Below are 14,252 nucleotides of genomic sequence, written 5' to 3'. Positions count from 1 at the left end.
GTTCTGGATGTAGACATCTGTCTCTATTTGAGTGCCTAGCGCGTTTGAAAGCAGAGTGCACTATTTTATTTGGATAACCTCTAGCTTTAAGTCTAGTCTTAAGGTCCTTTCCTTCTTTTACATAATCTACAATGTCTGAACAGTTTCTTCGAATGCGGAGAAACTGTCCTATTGGGAGATTTTCTCGCAGAGCCAAGGGGTGGAAACTGTTGAATTGAAGGAGGGTGTTTCTATCGGTAGATTTGCGAAACAAACTGGTGGATAATCTACCACTGTTAGATTTCCGGATGAGTAGGTCGAGGAACGGGATTTCGAAAGGATCCCATGACATAGTAAATTTAATGAACTCACTCTGGTTATTTAACCATCTAAAAAAGTCCTGTAAAGCCGGAGCATCACCCTTCCACACCATCAAAACATCATCTATATAACGATACCATTGTCCAATTTGCTTTTTGAATGGATTATTGGCATCGTATATAGATGTATTTTCGTAATAATCCATGTAAAGGTTGGCCAAATCAGGGGCAAATGTTGCACCCATGCTTGTACCGTGGATCTGGCGAAAGAACACGCTGTGGCACAGAAAGAAATTTTCCGTGAGTGCTAAACGAATGCACTCTAGAATAAACGCTGTGGGGACTTGCTCCAGTGTTGATGTCCGTTTGTTCAAAAACCTTTCCATAATTCTTAAGCACTCGTCTTGGGGTATACTTGTGTATAAGGCTGTGACGTCTAATGTCACCAAAATCGAGTTTTCTTGACTAGGAAGTTCATTAATGATGTTGATCATACTTGTTGTGTCTTTCACAAAAGACTTCATGGTTTTGACAAAAGGTCTGAGAAACCAATCCGAGTAAATCGAGAGGGGCTCCAGAATAGAATTGATGGCAGACACGATAGGTCTGCCAGGTGGGGAGACAGGGTTTTTATGAATTTTAGGTAACAAATAGAAAGCAGGGATTGTGGGATTGTTTTTAATCAGAAAACAATGTTCTTCTGCATCAATCCAGCTTTCGGTCAAGGCATGGTCCATCAGACTTTTTATCTCTTCTTTGAGCCGGGATGTGGGATCTCTATCTAACATCCTATAGAAATCCCGATTCTGGAGGTGGAGATCGATTTCCCTACTGTATAGTGATCTATCCCATAGGACAATTCCCCCTCCTTTATCAGCTGGTTTTATATGAAAAGACTGATTTTGCTGTAGAGATCTTAAAGCCTTTCTTTCTTCTCGACTCATGTTGTCTTTGTAATGATTTTCAGATGATACAAGTTTTTTACTTTCGTTTATGATCTTATTTTCGAAAGCTACTATGGCCGGAGATACCATGTTATTTAAGGGAGTAAAAGTGGAAGGTGGTTTTAGACCTGTAATGCTTTTTTCTTTATTAGATATTGGAGACTCTCTAAAAAAATATTTAAGGCGGATCGCCCGAAAGAATTTTTGCAACTCGATTTGTGTTTCGAAATCTTTGGCCTTAATAGAAGGTACAAAACTCAGGCCTTTTTTCAGTACTTGTATTTCAGAGGCGGTTAGGACATGGTTTGACAGATGGAAACTGGGAATTACCAAGTTTGTGGTGGCCCCCTCCAATTGCGTGTTTGCATTCTGGGTGGGCCCTGGTTCCAAATACGCGGGTTCCTCCCTCGGCCCCTCTGAAAATGGGGTTGATTGTTGGGATTTTCGGCTGAGTTAGTGCTGTCCGAGTCACTACTTGTCGTATTGGAAGTGTTGGAGAAAGAGACATATTTATTTCTCTGTCGATTTCTGTTTCTCCCTTTGTTCTGTTGTAATTTATTTTGATCTTCGTAGTAGGACTCAACTAAATACGGATACGTAGTGGTCTCTTTATACATTTCCGCATCTTTCTTATATTTCCAGATCTTTTTATCTAATGTAAATTTTTTAAATTTTGCAATTTCTTCGTCTATTTTTTCCAATTTCTCTTTAATGTCCTTTATGAGTTGATCTCCTTTCAGTTTGATTTCTAGAGTTTCAATCTCGGCTTTTTGTATGACTGCCTCTTCTGCAGCCGTATCAATTATCAGAATCAGGAAATCTCTTGAGCATTTATTCCCCACTGCGCTGAAGCTACCTTTAAACTTTGGATTGTTTGTAAAAACACAAGGAATGTTTTTAATTTGCAGCCCTTCTGGGATTATCCCTGCTTTCAGATATGCCAGCATCATCTGGCCATGTGATTCTGTACGTATTAGCTTTTTCTTTTTTTGGGTTAGTAGATCAAAATCATCAGTTTGTATAGGGGCAGGGGTCCCTACAGGGTTGACTGCAACTATAGTTGGGAGGCCCATCAATCTCTGATAGTGTTCCTCCGAAAAGGAAAGTGTGTTTACGCTTTCCATTATGTAGTTTACGAATACTCGTAGCACAATAAAATTGTACCTTCCAGCCACGGGCTGTCCAAATTAAATAATTAAATCAGGTAATCTCCCTTAGTTTTTGTTAATGGGGGGTCATAGTCTCGGCACGGGAGAACAAGGCACAAAGCACTTATACTAAGAAAGACTAATGACTACCCCTCTCATCGTCCAGGCAGGTTGGGTAAAGTGATATATCTGTTAGTCACATTTGTTTATAATGCAAATCTCCTATTGCTAAACCAGCGTACATGAACGTCTTACTTATACACTTTCACAAAATACAAAACATTACAAATCAATAATCATAAATGTGTCTACATCAATTTATTGTCAAAGGCACATTTAGAAAATTAAAAAGAGAAAAGAACGATATATAGATATCAATCAATAAGTGCATAATCAGCTGAGTCTAATCTTAAAAACATGATAGGGGTTAGAAAATACAATGAGAACTGGCTGGTATTGGTGCAGCCGTATTCTAGATATTAGACTTTAGGAATTAATAAGTCTTTTCTTGTGTCGACATGTTTCGGCCTTGTTGGAGATTGAGACACTATCTCTAGTGTCTTAACACCTGTGGTTTTTCGGCCTTCTTCAGGACAGACAATTTCTTTTATTCAAAATGGAAATCTCTTTCATATACCCCGGTCAATTTGAATAGTCTAAAAAAATACATATAAAAATATTGTAAGCAACAATAGTCTCAAATACCAATATAACATATGTTGTCCAATGTAAGAGATTATTTGTGCAAATGTTAACAGGTTTGTACGCTATCTATCTCCTCTAATTCAAAAGTTCATGCAAAATGGAGAGAAACACATATTTAAAACACATCGTAACTAGCATTAAAGTCCCACTTTTGGGACATCAAGCACACAGTATATATCACACTAGACCACAACTTACATCCTGAATGGACGTGAGAAAAACGGCTACAAATAGCTGTGATAGTGTAGAACTTCTTATCACCGGGGGTGCATAGATCGCCTGTTCGTTTATTCACCCGACCCGACAATTAATGGGACCTACATTTGAGTGGAAAACAAATCTTATGTCACTTATTGTCTCCACAAGTCTGTATTATTTCAGACAAACTGTATATTTTTCATATTTGACTGCTTACTGATCTTGTTTTTAATTATTACCTCAATTTTTCATATATCTTATCACGGGATAACTACAGATAGACAACACAGAGAAATTGGAAAAAATGCCTCGCTTCAGTCGACTTAGTTGGTTCGGTTAACTCACCTCACTGGGGGAACATAGTTCTGCGAGCAATAAAATCTACTATGCGTTGGGACACTCAGGCGGTTCTGCCTATTTTCTTATCCAGTGTCAAAGTTTACAAAGAATCTTCAAAGCAACTCGAACAGTTGTTTGTCTGAAAAATGAAACATCCATTTCCCCATTTTTAAAGAATTAACACATATTATCGCATTCTAAATGTGTGGACCAAGAGCTAACAGACTCATTATACAACCCTTACCTGGAGCAGCTTACTACGTGGGTCAAACCGAAAGTATCCTCCCGTGAATGGTGTACTCGCGCCTTGAAGCCAAAAGGACTATTTTATCTTGTACCGCTGAGATCAGGTGATCAATCACATGATCGCCTGGACAGGTGATCAGTCACATGATCACCTGATGCTCAGGCTGTGAGTGTGTCTTAAAGGGACCGCTTACTTATATGAAGTACAGTAATTAACCAGCGTCAAAGTAAACCTCAGAAAAGGCCAATCAAGAGCGCATTGGTGTAAATTTACAGAGGCGCCAATCAGGAGCGCATTGATGTTAATTTACGGAGGCGCCTAAATGGAGGGTACATGTTTATAAATACTCCAAATCTCCAATGGGTACAAGTGAAAAAGTTTTAAAAACTGGAATACAAGATGTATCCACTATCTGGTAAGCTCTTATCTCAGAGAGATCAGTGTATTCCATTCTACCGCACTATTTAACCCTTTTGTGGCAGTGTTAAGGGAATAAATCCAACGTTGTTCACTTAGACTTAAGAGTGTTTCTCTATTACCCCCTCTTTCTGTTGCTGGAATACTTTGCAGTACAAACCAAAAAAGGTCTGTATGTTTGTGTTTCTGCTGTTCATAATGCGCAACTAGTGGTTTGTTGGCGACTTTGTTTTTTAAACAGGATTTGTGTTCACTTATGCGTTGTTTAATGCATCTTTTTGTTTTCCCTATATAGATCAGGTTGCATGAACAGCAGAAACACAAACATACAGACCTTTTTTGGTTTGTACTGCAAAGTATTCCAGCAACAGAAAGAGGGGGTAATAGAGAAACACTCTTAAGTCTAAGTGAACAACGTTGGATTTATTCCCTTAACACTGCCACAAAAGGGTTAAATAGTGCGGTAGAATGGAATACACTGATCTCTCTGAGATAAGAGCTTACCAGATAGTGGATACATCTTGTATTCCAGTTTTTAAAACTTTTTCACTTGTACCCATTGGAGATTTGGAGTATTTATAAACATGTACCCTCCATTTAGGCGCCTCCGTAAATTAACATCAATGCGCTCTTGATTGGCGCCTCCGTAAATTTACACCAATGCGCTCTTGATTGGACTTTTCTGAGGTTTACTTTGACGCTGGTTAATTACTGTACTTCATATAAGTAAGCGGTCCCTTTAAGACACACTCACAGCCTGAGCATCAGGTGATCATGTGACTGATCACCTGTCCAGGCGATCATGTGATTGATCACCTGATTTCAGCGGTACAAGATAAAATAGTCCTTTTGGCTTCAAGGCGCGAGTAGACCATTCACGGGAGGATACTTTCGGTTTGACCCACGTAGTAAGCTGCTCCAGGTAAGGGTTGTATAATGAGTCTTTTAGCTCTTGGTCCACACATTTAGAATGCGATAATATGTGTTAATTCTTTAAAAATGGGGAAATGGATGTTTCATTTTTCAGACAAACAACTGTTCGAGTTGCTTTGAAGATTCTTTGTAAACTTTGACACTGGATAAGAAAATAGGCAGAACCGCCTGAGTGTCCCAACGCATAGTAGATTTTATTGCTCGCAGAACTATGTTCCCCCAGTGAGGTGAGTTAACCGAACCAACTAAGTCGACTGAAGCGAGGCATTTTTTCCAATTTCTCTGTGTTGTCTATCTGTAGTTATCCCGTGATAAGATATATGAAAAATTGAGGTAATAATTAAAAACAAGATCAGTAAGCAGTCAAATATGAAAAATATACAGTTTGTCTGAAATAATACAGACTTGTGGAGACAATAAGTGACATAAGATTTGTTTTCCACTCAAATGTAGGTCCCATTAATTGTCGGGTCGGGTGAATAAACGAACAGGCGATCTATGCACCCCCGGTGATAAGAAGTTCTACACTATCACAGCTATTTGTAGCCGTTTTTCTCACGTCCATTCAGGATGTAAGTTGTGGTCTAGTGTGATATATACTGTGTGCTTGATGTCCCAAAAGTGGGACTTTAATGCTAGTTACGATGTGTTTTAAATATGTGTTTCTCTCCATTTTGCATGAACTTTTGAATTAGAGGAGATAGATAGCGTACAAACCTGTTAACATTTGCACAAATAATCTCTTACATTGGACAACATATGTTATATTGGTATTTGAGACTATTGTTGCTTACAATATTTTTATATGTATTTTTTTAGACTATTCAAATTGACCGGGGTATATGAAAGAGATTTCCATTTTGAATAAAAGAAATTGTCTGTCCTGAAGAAGGCCGAAAAACCACAGGTGTTAAGACACTAGAGATAGTGTCTCAATCTCCAACAAGGCCGAAACATGTCGACACAAGACAAGACTTATTAATTCCTAAAGTCTAATATCTAGAATACGGCTGCACCAATACCAGCCAGTTCTCATTGTATTTTCTAACCCCTATCATGTTTTTAAGATTAGACTCAGCTGATTATGCACTTATTGATTGATATCTATATATCGTTCTTTTCTCTTTTTAATTTTCTAAATGTGCCTTTGACAATAAATTGATGTAGACACATTTATGATTATTGATTTGTAATGTTTTGTATTTTGTGAAAGTGTATAAGTAAGACGTTCATGTACGCTGGTTTAGCAATAGGAGATTTGCATTATAAACAAATGTGACTAACAGATATATCACTTTACCCAACCTGCCTGGACGATGAGAGGGGTAGTCATTAGTCTTTCTTAGTATAAGTGCTTTGTGCCTTGTTCTCCCGTGCCGAGACTATGACCCCCCATTAACAAAAACTAAGGGAGATTACCTGATTTAATTATTGGAAAAATAGGAGACTGGATGTTCCTCACCTAGGTGTTCCTGCAAAAGGACTGCCCCCATAGCTGATGAAGATGCATCCGTTTCGACGATGAACGGCCGGTCTTGATCTGGCTGCTGAAGGATGGGGGCGGTACAGAAGGCTTCCTTGAGACTGTGGAAGCAATCCTCAGCCTCGCTGGACCAAAAGAATGGTTTGGAGCTCTTCTTAAGTAGTGTGGTGATGGGTACCATCCGGTGGGAAAAATTGGATATAAATTTCCGGTAAAGGTTTGCCAGACCTAAAAACCTTTGTACCTCCTTGATGGATCTAGGTGAAGGCCATTCCAAAATGGCAGAAACTTTGCGGGGATCCATGGCGACACCCTGACTTGATAATATGAAACCCAAATATGGGATAGATGTTGCAGAAAAAACGCACTTGTCTATCTTGACTGAGAGGTGATTTTCTCTTAGTCTCTGGAAGACCTCTTTGACATGGACAACATGTTCCTCCGGCGTTCTTGAATAAACCAGTATGTCATCGAGATAGACAATCGTGGTCTGACACAGCAGGTCCGAAAAAAGCCGGTCCATAAAGCGTTGGAACACAGATGGGGCATTCACAAGGCCAAAGGGCATCACTTGGTATTCGTACAACCCATAAGGGGTCCTAAACGGGGTTTTCCATTCATCCCCTTGGTGGATCCGGAGGAGATGGTATGCATTCCGAAGGTCCAATTTTGTGAATATTGTGGCTCCATGAACAGCTTGAATAATTTCGGTGATAAGAGGCATGGGATATCTGTCCTTTATGGTCACCTTGTTTAGACCCCTGTAGTCAATACAGGGTCTCAGTTCTTGTGTGTCCTTCTTCGGGATGAAAAATAGTGATGCTCCAGCTGGTGACTTTGAAGGTCTTATAAGTCCGTTGGCCAGGTTGTTATCCACATATTCCCGGAGGAAGTGTTTTTCTCTGAGGGATAAAGGGTACATCCTACCAAACGGTACCAGTGCATCAGGAACAAGGTCCAGACAACAGTCTTCTGGTCTGTGTGGAGGAAGATCACTAGGCGTCTTTTCTGTTACTACCTCTGTATATTCTTGTAGATGGCGTGGAAGACAATGGATGGGTCTGGAGTCGTAAATATTGGTAGTTTGTACTGTCTCAAACTTTGGTTCAGGCAGACATTCGGATCTACAAAAGCTGGACTGAAAACAGAGTACGTTCTTTGCCCAATCAATGTGAGGGTTGTGCTTTCGTAGCCAGCTTATCCCTAGTATGATAGGAAAGTGGGCTGCTCGGATTATGTCAAACGAGATCCTTTCGGTATGTTGCTGGATACATAGTTGTAATTCCTCAGTGGTATGCGTGATCATGCCGGAAATCAAAGGTTCCCCATCCACTCCTTCGACTTTCTGATCCTCCTGTTTGGCCAGACGAGTTATACCTTTTTGCTTAGCCCACAAGGTATCTATGAAGTTGCCGGCAGCACCACAGTCTAGTAAAGCCTGAGTTGGGACTTCGGTCCTGCCTACAGTAAGGGTGACTGACAGAACCATCAACCTTGAATCCTCTAGTAAACCAGAAGAGGCTATTGACAAAGTTGCATAAGAACTAGGAATGGCCCCTCGGGAGTGCGTCCCCATACTCACCGAGGGCGCTCGTTTCCCGAACGCCTCGGAGGAGCGTTAGGACAGTTCCGTAACAGATGGTCAGAGGCTCCACAATACATGCACATGTTGCCATCCCGTCGTCTCTTCCGTTCCTCCCAGGTGAGTGGTGCACGAGCAGTACCGATCTGCATCGGTTCTTCTTTGCCTTGGCGTGAAGGTGGTTGAGAAGATGGTATCTGGGCTTCTAAGGGAGGGAGACTGTAGAGCTTGTTCTTCTATCTTTCTGACCGTCGTTCCGAGAGTCGGAAATCGATCCGAAGAGCGGCCGTGATGAGAACTGAAAAGGAGGATGGACGGTCGATACGAGCTAGTTCGTCCTTGAGTTCCTCTCTCAACCCTCGACGGAAGATGGTATATTGGGCTTGTTCCTGCCAGCCAGCTTCGGCGGCTATCTGTTTGAACGTAGTGATATAGGAGAGAAGATCGGTGTTTCCTTGGCGGATATCCAAGAGGTCCTCCGAGGCCATAAAAGCACTTTCTGTGCGTAGAAATGTTTGCTGCAGCAGGGTCTTGAAATCATTGTAGTTCTGTAGCACAGGATCTGACTGATTAACCAAAGGGGTGGCCCACGCCAGGGCATTACCTGTCATATGGGTAATCATGAATCCTACTTTGGTATGATCTGATGTGAAGGTCTGCGGACGGAAGGAAAAGTGAAGATTGCAGGCATCTAAGAACTCCTTGACTCGTTTCGGTGATCCATCAAACTTGCCTGAAACCAAAGGGTATGAAGGTAGGTCTGCAGAGGGTCGCTCCCGTTCATTCATTCGTAGTTGTAATGCTGCGATGGTTGTCTTAAGATTCTGGACCTCCATATTAAGGTTTTGGACTGCGGCTACCAGTTCCTGAACTTGTTGGGGGGTAGCCATCTCAGTTTCTTGTTGGCGTTGCAAACTGTCACGATTGTCGGTTATGTTTTCTTCTTCTGATGAGATGACAAGTTCTCCCCCTTCCCCCAACTCCTCACCTTCCTCCTTCTGCTTAATCCTTCCGTCCTTATGTCGAGGAGGCTTCTCTTTTTTCTTGTGAAGATAAGGACGCCCTCGATAGGATGCCACCGTGCCACTAAGATAGGGGCAACGGGGGTTATCCTACTGAGAACGCCTCACAGGGGGAAAAAAGCCGGAAGGCACAAAAAACCCCTGAACGTAGTATTGTAAGTGGAGGATCCCAGAAGATGAGTTAGCTGAAGAGAGTGCAATCCGATGAGCAGGCACCGAATCCGGAATGAGGTAGATCCAACGGACTCAGGGGAAAAATCACAGGCAGTCCAGTAGGCAGGCAAAAGGTCTGGCAACAGGAGAGTTCAATGGGATACTAAGGATAATCACAGGCAGTCCGGTAGGCAGGCAAAAGGTCTGGCAACAGGTGAGTTCAATGGGATACTAAGGATAATCACAGGCAGTCCGGTAGGCAGGCAAAAGGTCTGGCAACAGGTGAGTTCCAATTAGCAAGGAGAAAAAGAAGGAAAAGAAAATAAGGAGAAAAAAGAGGCTAGACAAGGACGAGATAAAGCACTGGGCAGGGTGGAAAAGCAGCAGTATGGGAAACAGCGAAACTGAATGCAGAAAGTCAAGAATTTCACCGGGAGATGGAGCGGCAGCAACACAGGAGGAAACCCGGAAACGTTGCAACGCGTATGCGACCCGGAAGTGAGGATATTTATACTTCCGGGTCACGGACGCGTACAACGACTAGAGCGGTAAACGGAAGACGAGGAGCGGAATGCTACGGCGGACAGAACCGCCAGCGATTCCACTTCCGCCAACCCTGCCGCGGCATGACACCCTGGGACTGACTACTGTCTCCCAGGGCATGTAAAGTCACCATTGACTTTACTAGTCTTAAATTCGGAACAGAACCAGTACAAACCATCATATTGTGAACGTACTGGCTGGGGCAATTCGATTGCCCCAGGGTCTGTTAGACGAGGGGGCACGTCTCCGTCCCCCCTGATCGAGTTTTGGCTGGTGGCAGTGGATACTACTTTTTATATTCTACCGCAAATATTTTCCTATGGGATTTCCCATTGTTTTAGGCTACTATCTTTATTTAATTATTTACCGTAGCCTCGAACATACCGCTGGTTTATTTAATTAATATTAATTCTCCGGTTGGTATTTTTTGCGAAAACTTGATTCTAAAATGGCGTTTGTGTTCTCTTCTGTGACTCCAACCCAAGTCGAGCCCTTTGTTCCACTTTTTGGCGGGCTTCTCCACAGAAGCCCTCCAAAGTGGTGCCACTCTGTCTGGGGTACTTAGGAGGGGTGGAGGGGAATTTAGGCACCCTGGACTGAGTTGCCTAGGCAACTCAAGTCGCACTCCATCCTGATTGGCCCAAGTGGTGAGCCGGCCGGCTCACCACTTAGCATGTTTGAGTGACAGCTAGGCTGAGTGAATGGGGGTTTGCTGCATAAAAGCAGGGCTTTGGGGACTGGAACTTCAGAAGTTGCCACAGGACCTAAGAATCCGACGAGGGTAGAAGCTGGGCCGACCTGCCACGACACCACTACCGGTGGAGCCCTGCTGGACCGTCTCACCACTTTTTCCCAACGACAGAGGAGATCTCCCGCCGGAGAGTCTTCTTCCTTTGACTGGTGGGGATAACCAGTTTCACCGTCTTTTCGCTTTCCCGACGTATCTCGTGGCCGTCTTGCCCATGCCAAGCACCCCGGCAACCGGGATACCACGTTTTACCACGACTGCGAGACAAAGGTACCACCTTTAACCGGAAAACTCTGCGGCTGGTTTCTGCCCTGGTAGTGCAACGACCTTCATCTTTCCTCCGAGTCGAGATCTTCTCTTCCCCTGGACAACGACGCAACTTGCACCCACTACCAGGAACAAGTGCCACCGCTGGAGGATCCTTCCCACTTAAGGTACCGTGTCCCGCCTGGCTTCCTTTGCGACCGACTGTACGGGGTAGATTGAGCCCCCGGCTTTCGAACCTGGGTTAGCCTGGGACACCCTGACTAAACTTTCCTAAGCCTCTCTAAGCTCTTTGTGAACCCTCTGCAAGACTTTCTAAGCCTAGTGTAACTGTGTGATCTTGGGCGCATTTGTGCTCTGCTCTCTCTGAGAGTGGGCCCAGCCTTTGGACTTTAGCTTACCAGTTACTTTTTGCTCTCTGCCTTGCTAACAGTGTTCCTAAATCATAGAGTGGTGTACCTCTTCATATTCTGTCTTTTTCCACCCCTTTCTCACAAACTTATTAGAGTGCAATCTAGTTAAGCGCTCACCTCTGTATGAAAATAAGTGGTGTTTAACTGTGATTTTTCTGATAGGGAAAAAGGGGTGTATATATTACAATAGTAACTGTGTTTAGAATATTTTACAATAAGAGTGCTGGAGTGTTTCAACTGTGTGTTTTTAAATAAATAATTATATACTTTGATACCAAAGCTCTGGTCATTGTTTGCTTGTATTATTGTATCTGAGTGCCTATTGAGTATACTTTGCATACTGTCTAACTCTTCTTGAGGGAAGTCTGACTGCTCAGCCACAGCTACCAGGTAAATCTGGGTGGTACAGACTGCTACCAAGTGGGTTTACTGCCAACACATGTAGTCTTAAATCTTTTGCAGTGGTCTCTAAGGGAACTGCACAGTTTTCTGCCTAACAGCCCCCTAGTGGCCAATCTAGTATTTGATTTTAAAGTGCCATTTGCCAAAGGGTCCTGGGGCATTTGAAGCTTTACTGTTTCTAATCATATTTTTAATATCCGACAATTCTACCTTCACGTCCATTAAACTGAACCTGATTCACTGTATAGTTTCGAAATATATGCCTACCAGCTCTCGGCTTTAATCAGCAGGAACAGAAGGGATTGTTGGCCTAAGGAACTAGCATCTTTTCATATGATAGAGCCAAGCATGGCTTCGGCATCATTAATATATAGGTTGAAACGATGTCCCTTAACCCAATTCTTATAGGTCCTTTTTAATAACTTTGCCTGTTCACCAGAATGTATCAGAAGTTTCTGCAGAAGTCGTAGAGCTCTGTTGAGAATACGCTTCTTGTCCGAAACTTGGTTATCATACTTGTGCTTGTAATTAGCTTTCTTCTTTGGGTGCTGGTATCTACCTACTTTACAAATGTATAGGTTACAAAGAGAGCTGATTGAACTGCTTTATCGAATGTGGTAGGGTTTAGCAGAAAACCTTGGTCCTGTGCCCCCATGCGCACAATGCATTCATTAAAACGTGTCCGCTAGGGGAGACCGGTAGGGGGCGCGTAACATTATGGACGCGTGAGGACGTTGATCCGCCAGCACCCTTTGGGCCTACAGAACTCATTTCTCCACCCGAAGGAGGACCAGCTACATGGTGCCCCCAGGAGCCCCAGTGAAACTGCTGATGACCAAAGTGGAGAGCCCCCCCACACGAGTTAAAGTCTGGCCCTGGGAAAGCAGTCCCGCCACAGCAAAGGAGGAGCAGTGAGTGGATTCTGGCCTCCTGTGCTGGGGCGGGAAGGAGCAGGGCGCTCTTGCCGTGCGCAGGAGAAATAGAAGAGCAGAGCAATCCCCCGGGGGCCTGGGCATGGCCTGAGGTGCGTGTCTCGTCTCTGGCTGCCCCCGAACACCTCGGCACGGAGACACGGGAGAACGGACATCGGGCCCTGAGACCCCCAAGCACCATGGATCTCCCAGGCAGAGACCCGACGAGGGATCGTGCCGGAGGCAACCAGACCGTAGACCCAGAAGGCTACGGCTAACGGCCAGTGAGGGTCCCCAGACCGGATCATAGCCCGTGACAAAAGAGATAGCGCCACGGAGCACGCAGAAGAACCGATCTCCTTTCCAAGCACAAACGCCCATAGATCGAGCGAGCGCCAAGAGGAACTCCCCGGGTGCGCAACCCAAAGAGGTGAGGAGTCAGGCAGAGGAGGGTACAGGAGCAGCCCCCCCACGCGGGAGTCCGGCATCACCAAAGGCAGAGACGTACTTGGGAATCAGGAGGGTGAACTTGGCATCAACGGAAAGGGGACCCGGGCCCGGAAGGTGAAATTGGAACCCTCCCCTCAATATATTGGACCCAGAGACAGCAAATGACAAGTACGTACCTCCGGAGCGGCACAGGGGGGTGGCTCCCGCTGGGTCCCACTCTGAGGTGCGCTACAAAGGCCGACCAACGCCTAATGGCCCTCTGAGTTCGGGTGAAAAGGCCTGACCAGCGCATACCCACGTGAGGCTGTGCAAGCGCTAAGAAGTACTGTAACTGGGCCCTAAACCATAGTGCCCAGCAAGACCACAAATACCCCACACAGTGCCGCCGTGTAATACCGCACCGACAAGGCCATTGGTGAGAGAAGCGTAAGACCACAGCGGGGGTCAGCTGGGGGACACAATACACCCACGTGGGGCTGCCAGGACTGACACCAAGGGCACAATCACCCCCCCATGTAGGGGGACCCGCAGCACGCTCCACCGGATGACCAGGGTCAAGGCCCTGCCACAGGCACATCAGACGATTTCAGGGGGAAGAAGCTCCAGTAGGTACAGCGCATCAAGCAAGAGCGCATGGTGAAGCAAGGGGGGAGCCGACCGAAGGGGTCCATGCTCCCTTGGAACCAGGCCTAATCACTAGACACTGGGGAGACCTGAGAACCGGGAGACACTGAAGTGCACCTAGTACAGAAGTCGAGCCCCCGCGCAGAGGGACTTAACAGTCACACGCCCACACACCCGCTGGAGGGGTCCTACCCCAGAGACACACGTGAGGGGAAACCACCCCCGGTGACAGTACCCCAACCAAGGCACGCCATAGCACTGCGCAAAAGGACATAAACCCGCTGGTGGAAGCCCTCCACACATCAGACAGACATCAGATAGAAGCCCCTTGTTTCCACTGTGTGCCTCAGATATAGAGGGAGACAGACACCAGAGGCCAGGCTGGCACTCCTAACCTTAGCCAAGCTATGGGGAACAGGGGACCCTA

General features: G+C 44.8%; 1 protein-coding gene and 1 long non-coding RNA gene across 6 annotated transcripts in view; both read left to right on the top strand.

Moving 5' to 3' along the window:
- Nucleotides 1–14,252, top strand: part of RGS12 (regulator of G protein signaling 12) — a 1,255,576-nt gene that overhangs the window by 1,194,183 nt on the left and 47,141 nt on the right. The gene's annotated exons all lie outside the window — the stretch shown is intronic.
- LOC138516723 (uncharacterized) lies at nucleotides 5,339–6,392 on the top strand. Its single transcript, XR_011282305.1, has 3 exons — nucleotides 5,339–5,457; nucleotides 5,684–5,802; nucleotides 6,050–6,392. It is a non-coding gene; the product is annotated as an uncharacterized lncRNA (long non-coding RNA).

The sequence above is a fragment of the Ambystoma mexicanum genome, chromosome 6q (assembly GCF_040938575.1).
Source record: "Ambystoma mexicanum isolate Mex_15411 chromosome 6q, UKY_AmexF1_1, whole genome shotgun sequence".
NCBI lineage: Eukaryota > Metazoa > Chordata > Amphibia > Caudata > Ambystomatidae > Ambystoma > Ambystoma mexicanum.
This window is presented reverse-complemented; position numbering and strand designations above follow the sequence as displayed.